The following is an 8,066-nucleotide window of genomic DNA, read 5'->3' as shown; positions in this document are numbered from 1 at the left end:
CGTTTGTGCTCACTTTTATCATTAGTTACCTTGCTGTTTTTTTATATTTTCATATTATAAAAACCTTTATCTAGCATCCATATTGCACTTGTATCACCATCTCTTCGCCGAACTAGTGCACCTATACAATTTACCATTGTATTGGGTGTGTTGGGGACACAAGAGACTCTTTGTTATTTGGTTGCAGGGTTGTTTGAGAGAGACCATCTTCATCCTACACCTCCCATGGATTGATAAACCTTAGGTCATCCACTTGAGGGAAATTTGCTATTGCCCTACAAACCTCTGCACTTGGGGGCCCAACAACGTCTACAAGAAGAAGGTTGCGTAGTAGACATCAAGCTCTTTTCTGGCGCCGTTCCCGGGGAGGTGAGTGCTTGAAGGTATATCTTTAGATCTTGCAATTGAGTCTTTTAGTTTCTTGTTTTATCACTAGTTTAGTTTATAAAAGAAAACTACAAAAAAATGGAATTACGGGTGCCTCATTTGCTTCATCTTTTTAATGTCTTTCGTGAAAATGATGGAAAGGAAAATTGTGCTCTAGTGCTAGAAGAAGAACGCGTTAGAATGTTTGGCACTAAATATTTGTATGATGAACATGATTGCAATGTTGTTAGTATGAATTCTTTGAATACTCATGATGCTAATAATATGCAAAGCCACAAGCTTGGGGAAGCTATGTTTGATGAAGATGGTATTTTTTGTCCCCCAAGCTTTGATGAGCAAATTTACTGTGATGAAATCATGCCTCCTATCTATGATGATTATTGTGATGACACGTATGCTATAAAGAATAAAGATAACCATGAAACTTGTCATCATGATTTTAGTTTTCAGTTGGATTATGCCTCACATGATAATTATTTTGTTGAGTTTACTCCCACTATTCCGAATGAGAAGAATTTTGCTTATGTGGAGAGTAATAAAAATTCTATGCTTGTAGATCATGAAAATAATGCTTTATGTGATAGTTATATTGTTGAATTCATTCATGATGCTACTGAAAATAATTATGAGGGAGGAATATATGCTTGTAGGAATTGCAATGATATCAAGTTTCCTCTCTATGTGCTTAAAGTTTTGAAGTTATGCTTGTTTTGCCTTCCTATGCTAGTTGATTATTGTTCCTATAAGTTGTTTGCTCACAAAATCCCTATGCATAGGAAGTGGGTTAGACTTAAATGTGCTATTCATATTCTTCATGATGCTCTCTTTATGTTTCAATTCTTATCTTTTATGTGAGCATCATTGAAATCATCATGCCTAGCTAGGGGCGTTAAACGTTAGCGCTTGTTGGGAGGCAACCCAATTTTATTTTAGTTTCTTGCTTTTTAGTTCTTCTTAGTAATAAATAATCCATCTAGATTCTGTTTATATGTGGTTTTGTGTTTTAATTAGTATTTGTGCCAAGTAGAACCTTTGGGAAGACTTGGGTGAAGTCTTCCTGATCTTGCTGTAAAAAACAGAAACTTTAGTGCTCACGAGATTAGCTAAAACTTTTTACTGGACAGTGATATTTAGTTGATTATTTTTGCAGATGATTACTAGACAAATTCCTCAGGTCCACCAATTTATTTCAGAATTTTTGGAGTTACAGAAGTATTTGAATGATACAGATTACTACAGACTGTTCTGTTTTTGATAGATTCTGTTTTCTATGTGATGTTTGCTTATTTTAATGAATCTATGAGTAGTATCGGAGGGTATGAACCATAGATAAGTTGGAATACAGTAGATATTACACCAATATTAATTTAGAATGAGTTCACAACAGTACCTAAGTGGTGGTTTTATTTTCTTATACTAACGGAGCTTACGAGTTTTCTGTTGAGTTTTGTGTTGTGAAGTTTTCAAGTTTTGGGTAAAGATTCGATGGACTATGGAATAAGGAGTGGCAAGAGCCTAAGCTTGGGGATGCCCAAGGCACCCCAAGGTAATATTCAAGGATAACCAAGAGCCTAAGCTTTGGGATGCCCCGGAAGGCATCCCCTCTTTCGTCTTCGTTCATCGGTAACTTTACTTGGAGCTATATTTTTATTCACCACATGATATGTGTTTTGCTTAGGAGCGTCATGTCATTTTATTTTGTTTTGCTTTCTGTTTGAATAAATTATCAAGATCTGAAATTCTTAAAATGTTAGGGAGTCTTCACATAGTTGCATAATTATTCGACTACTCATTGATCTTCATTTATATCTTTCGGAGTAGTTTGTTGTTTGCTCTAGTGCTTCACTTATATCTTTAAGAGCACGGCGGTGGATTTATTTTGAAGAAATATATGAACTCTCATGCTTCGCTTATATTATTTTGAGAGTCTTTAGAACAGCATGGTAATTTTCTTTGGTTATGAATTTAGTCCTAATATGATGGGCATCCAAGAGGGATATAATAAAAACTTTCATATAAAGTGCATTGAATACTATGAGAAGTTTGATTCCTTATAATTGTTTTGAGATATGAAGATGGTGATATTAGATTCATGCTAGTGGAGTAGTTGTGAATTTGAGAGATACTTGTGTTAAAGTTTGTGATTCCCGTAGCATGCACGTATGGTGAACCGTTATGTGATGAAGTCGGAGCATGATTTATTTATTGATTGTCTTCCTTATGAGTGGCGGTCGGGGACGAGCGATGGTTTTTTCATACCAATCTATACCCCTAGGAGCATGCACGTAATACTTTTTTTCTATAACTAATAGATTTTTGCAATAAGTATATGAGTTCTTTATGACTAATGTTGAGTCCATGGATTATACGCACTCTCATCCTTCCACCATTGCTAGCCTCTCTAATACCGCACACCTTTCGCCGGTATCATACACCCACCATATACCTTCCTCAAAACAGCCACCATACCTACCTATCATGGCATTTCCATAGCCATTCCGAGATATATTGCCATGCAACTTACCACCGTTCCGTTTGCTATGACACGCTTCATCATTGTCATATTGCTTTGCATGATCATGTAGTTGACATCGTATTTGTGGCAAAGCCACCATTCATAATTCTTTCATACATGTCACTCGTGATTCATTGCACATCCCGGTACGCCGCCAGAGGCATTCATATAGAGTCATATCTTGTTCTAAGTATTGAGTTGTAATTCTTGAGTTGTAAGTAAATAAAAGTGTGATGATCATCATTATTAGAGCATTGCCCCAGTGAGGAAAGGATGATGGAGACTATGATTACCCCACAAGTCGGGATGAGACTCCGGACGAAAAAAAGAGGCCATAAAAAAGAGAAAGGCCCAAATAAAAAAATAAAAAAATGAGAGAAAAAGAGAGAAGGGACAATGCTACTATCCTTTTACCACACTTGTGCTTCAAAGTAGCACCATGATCTTCATGATAGAGAGTCTCCTATGTTGTCACTTTCATATACTAGTGGGAATATTTCATTATAGAACTTGGCTTGTATATTCCAATGACGGGCTTCCTCAAAATGCCCTAGGTCTTCGTGAGCAAGCGAGTTGGATGCACACCCACTTAGTTTCTTTTGTTGAGCTTTCATACACTTATAGCTCTAGTGCATCCGTTGCATGGCAATCCCTACTCACTCACATTGATATCTATTGATGGGCATCTCCATAGCCCGTTGATACGCCTAGTTGATGTGAGACTATCTTCTCCTTTTTTGTCTTCTCCACAACCACCATTCTATTCCACCTATCGTGCTATGTCCATGGCTCATGCTCATATATTGCGTGAAGATTGAAAAGTTTGAGAACATCAAAAGTATGAAACAATTGCTTGGCTTGTCATTGAGGTTGTGCATGATTTAAATATTTTGTGTGATGAAGATAGAGCATAGCCAGACTTGTGTAGGGATAACTTGCTTTAAATATTTTGTGTGATTTTGTAGGGATAACTTGCTTTGACCATGTTATTTTGAGAAGACATGATTGCTTTGTTAGTATGCTTGAATTATTATTGTTTTCATGTCAATATTAAACTTTTCTTTTGAATCTTATGGATCTGAATATTCTTGCCACAATAAAGAGAATTACATGGATAAATATGTTAGGTAGCATTCCACATCAAAAATTCTGTTTTTATCATTTACCTAATCGAGGACGAGCAGGAATTAAGCTTGGGGATGCTGATACGTCTCCAACGTATCTATAATTTTTGATTGTTCCATGCTATTATATTATCTGTTTTGGATGTTTATGGGCTAACCTATTAACCCAAAGCCCAGTGCCAGTTTCTGTTTTTTCCCCTTGTTTCAGTGTTTCGAAGAAAAGGAATATCAAACGGAGTCCAAACGGAATGAAACCTTCGGGAGAGTTATTTTTGGAACGGAAGCAATCCAGAAGACTTGGAGTGTACGTAAGGGAAGCAACGAGGAAGGCACGAGGCAGGGGGCGTGCCCACCCCCTGGGCGCGCCCTCCACCCTCTTGGGCCCCTCGTGGCTCCCCTGACCGACTTCTTTCGCCTATATATATCAATATACCCTAAAACCATCGGGGAACATAATAGATCGGGAGTTCCGCCGCCGCAAGCCTCTGTAGCCACCAAAAACCAATCGGGACCCTGTTCCGGCACCCTGCCGGAGGGGGGATCCCTCACCGGTGGCCATCTTTATCATCCCGGCGCTCTCCATGATGAGGAGGGAGTAGTTCACCCTCGGGGCTGAGGGTATGTACCAGTAGCTATGTGTTTGATCTCTCTCTCTCTCTCGTGTTCTTGAGGTGATACGATCTTGATGTATCGCGAGCTTTGCTATTATAGTTGGATCTTATGATGTTTCTCCCCCTCTACTCTCTTGTAATGGATTGAGTTTTCCCTTTGAAGTTATCTTATCGGATTGAGACTTTAAGGGTTTGAGAACACTTGATGTATGTCTTGCCGTGCTTATCTGTGGTGACAATGGGATATCACGTGATCCACTTGATGTATGTTTTGGTGATCAACTTGCGGGTTCCGCCCATGAACCTATGCATAGGGGTTGGCACACGTTTTCGTCTTGACTCTCCGGTAGAAACTTTGGGGCACTCTTTGAAGTTCTTTGTGTTGGTTTGAATAGATGAATCTGAGATTGTGTGGTGCATATCATATAATCGTACCCACGGATACTTGAGGTGACACTGGAGTATCTAGGTGACATTAGGGTTTTGGTTGATTTGTGTCTTAAGGTGTTATTGTTGTACGAACTCTTGAATAGATCGATCCGAAAGAATAACTATGAGGTGGTTTCGTACCCTACCATAATCTCTTCGTTTGTTCTCCGCTATTAGTGACTTTGGAGTGACTCTTTGTTGCATGTTGAGGGATAGTTATATGATCCAATTATGTTATTATTGTTGAGAGAACTTGCACTAGTGAAAGTATGAACCCTAGGCCTTGTTTCCTAGCATTGCAATACCGTTTGTGCTCACTTTTATCATTAGTTACCTTGCTGTTTTTATATTTTCAGATTACAAAAACCTTTATCGACCATCCATATTGCACTTGTATCACCATCTCTTCGCCGAAATAGTGCACCTATACAATTTACCATTGTATTGGGTGTGTTGGGGACACAAGAGACTCTTTGTTATTTGGTTGCAGGGTTGTTTGAGAGAGACCATCTTCATCCTACACCTCCCACGGATTGATAAACCTTAGGTCATCCACTTGAGGGAAATTTGCTACTGTCCTACAAACCTCTGCACTTGGAGGCCCAACAACGTCTACAAGAAGAAGGTTGCGTAGTAGACATCACGTCTGCCAGGGGGGTGGTGAGACGAGGAGGAGAAAAGAGGAAGGAACTTCGACACGCCCCTACCTGGCATGCCAAATGTTGGGATCGGGGCTCCGCAGACCCAAAAGAGGTTCGAACTCTGGGGCGTGTGTGAAGGATCCCTCCTAGCTATAGCTCGCTGCTTGCCACCTCACGACTTGACTCCGACGAGTTTGCGCGAGCGGGAAGAAGAAGTGGACACGGTGGTTTTACCCAGGTTCGGGCCACCTTGCGGTGTAAAACCCTACTCCTGCTTTGTGGTGGATTGCCTCGCGAGGAGGATGAGGATGAACTAGTACAAGTGTGAGCTGCCTCGGGAGAGCTCAATGGCCTAGGACCCGATCCCTCTATACGGTGGAGACTAACCTATCTTTATCATGGCCTTGGCCCTCTTCCCCATAACTTAGGCGGGAAGGGATACCACATCGGCCAGTTTGAAAGGGGACAGGAGTACACCCTATCCTGACTAAAGGTGGTCTTCGTTTGCAAAGCTTCTGGTCAGGACGCAGTGGTGGGCTTGACAGTGACCTCCATCCTGCCGAGCCACCGGTCTTGGTCTTGTTACATCGGAATGGAAACCTTTGGGGGGATGCCTTGGGAACCCGCGTTCGTACTTGCCTCCTTAGCGCCAAAGAGGAAACTATCCTGGACTGCGCCTGCTGGCGCCCTGCTAGCCTTATTCATCATGGCTCGCGTCATCGCGCATCTCGTGAGGCGGGATGCTTGCCTAGAGATATCAGCTCCTCGGGAGGCAGCCTTGGGAGGCCGCTCCTCGGGAGGACTTGATGTCGTTCGCCTCGCAAGGGTCTTGTCCATGAAGTCTTGTAGTTGGGCCGTACCGGGCCATTTGATGGAGACACGCGCTAGGACGCAGACAGACGGGTCTGGGTACCCTTGGTCCCGGAACACCGACACAAATAGATTGAGAAGCAGCCAACCAAGAAACGAAAATTCTCATAAACGAGCATTAAGCATAACTAACACCAAATAATGCACCACAAGTAGGATGTAATTTCATTACATATCTATTGACTTTCGTGCTTGCATAGGGAATCACAAACCTTAACGCCAATATTCTTACTAAAGCATAATTACTCACCAACATGACTCACCTATTACTATCATCATATCTCAAAATTATCACAAAGAATCAAGTTTATTTTTCCCAATGATCTTCATGAAAGTTTTTATTATATCCCTCTTGAATATCTATCACTTTGGGACTAATTTCATATATCACCATTGCTTTTGACAAGCTCAACCAAATTTAAGTGAAGAACATGAGCATAAAAGTTTTCGTCTCTCGAAATAATACAAGTGAAGCATGAGAGAATTTCTTCAAAATTAACTAACCCTTAAATAAATCTAAGTGAAGCATGAGAGTATTTCTTCAAAAATTAAGGCACTACCGTCCTCAAAAAGATATAATTGAAGCACTAGAGCAATTCCATAGCTGAAAAAATTTAAGTGAAGCACATAGAGCAATTCTAACAAATCATAGCATAATTATGGCTCTATCAAATAGGTGTGTCCAGCAAGGATGATTGCGACAAACTAAAAAGCAAAACAAGCAAAGACTCATATAATACAAGACGCTCCAAGCAATACTCATGACATGTGACTAATAAAAATATAGCTCCAAGTAAAATTACCGATGGTTATTAGAAGAAAGAGGGGATGCCTTTTGGGGCATCCCCAATCTTAGTTGCTTGGTTCTCCTTGAATATTAACTTGGGGTGCCATGGGCATCCACAAGGTTAGGTTCTTTTCACTCCTTATTCCTTCATCCATCCTGATCTCACCCAAAACTTGAAAGCTTCAATCACACAAAACTTAACAAAACTTTCATGAGATCTGTTAGTATAATAAAGCAAATCACCACTTTAAGTACTGTTGCAAACCCATTCATATTTTATTATTGCATTATACCTACTTTATTCTAACTTTACCATGGATTATACCCACCGATACAATCCATAGATTCATCAAAATAAGCACACAAAGCAACGAAAATAGAATCTGTCAAAAATAGAACAATTTGTAGTAATCTGGACTTTGACCATACTTTCGTAACTCTAAAAATTCTGAAAAATTAGGACAACGTAGGAAATTTGTATATCTATCTTGTGTAAAACATTCAGAATTTTATCATGCTTATGTGAGTTTTAACAATTCTGCTACTGAGCGCAAAAGTTTATGTTTTTCAACAAGATCATATCAACTATCACCCAACATGATCCCGAAGGCTTTACTTGGCACCAACACTAACTAAAACACAAGGAACACAATCCTAAAAATAGCATAATTGTGCAAGCACTCAAGGATAGAAAGAAAAAGA

Source organism: Aegilops tauschii, chromosome 2, assembly GCF_002575655.3.
Source record: "Aegilops tauschii subsp. strangulata cultivar AL8/78 chromosome 2, Aet v6.0, whole genome shotgun sequence".
In the NCBI taxonomy this organism is placed as follows: Eukaryota; Viridiplantae; Streptophyta; class Magnoliopsida; order Poales; family Poaceae; genus Aegilops; species Aegilops tauschii.
The sequence above is the reverse complement of the archived record's forward strand: the minus strand, read 5'-3'. Positions refer to the sequence as shown.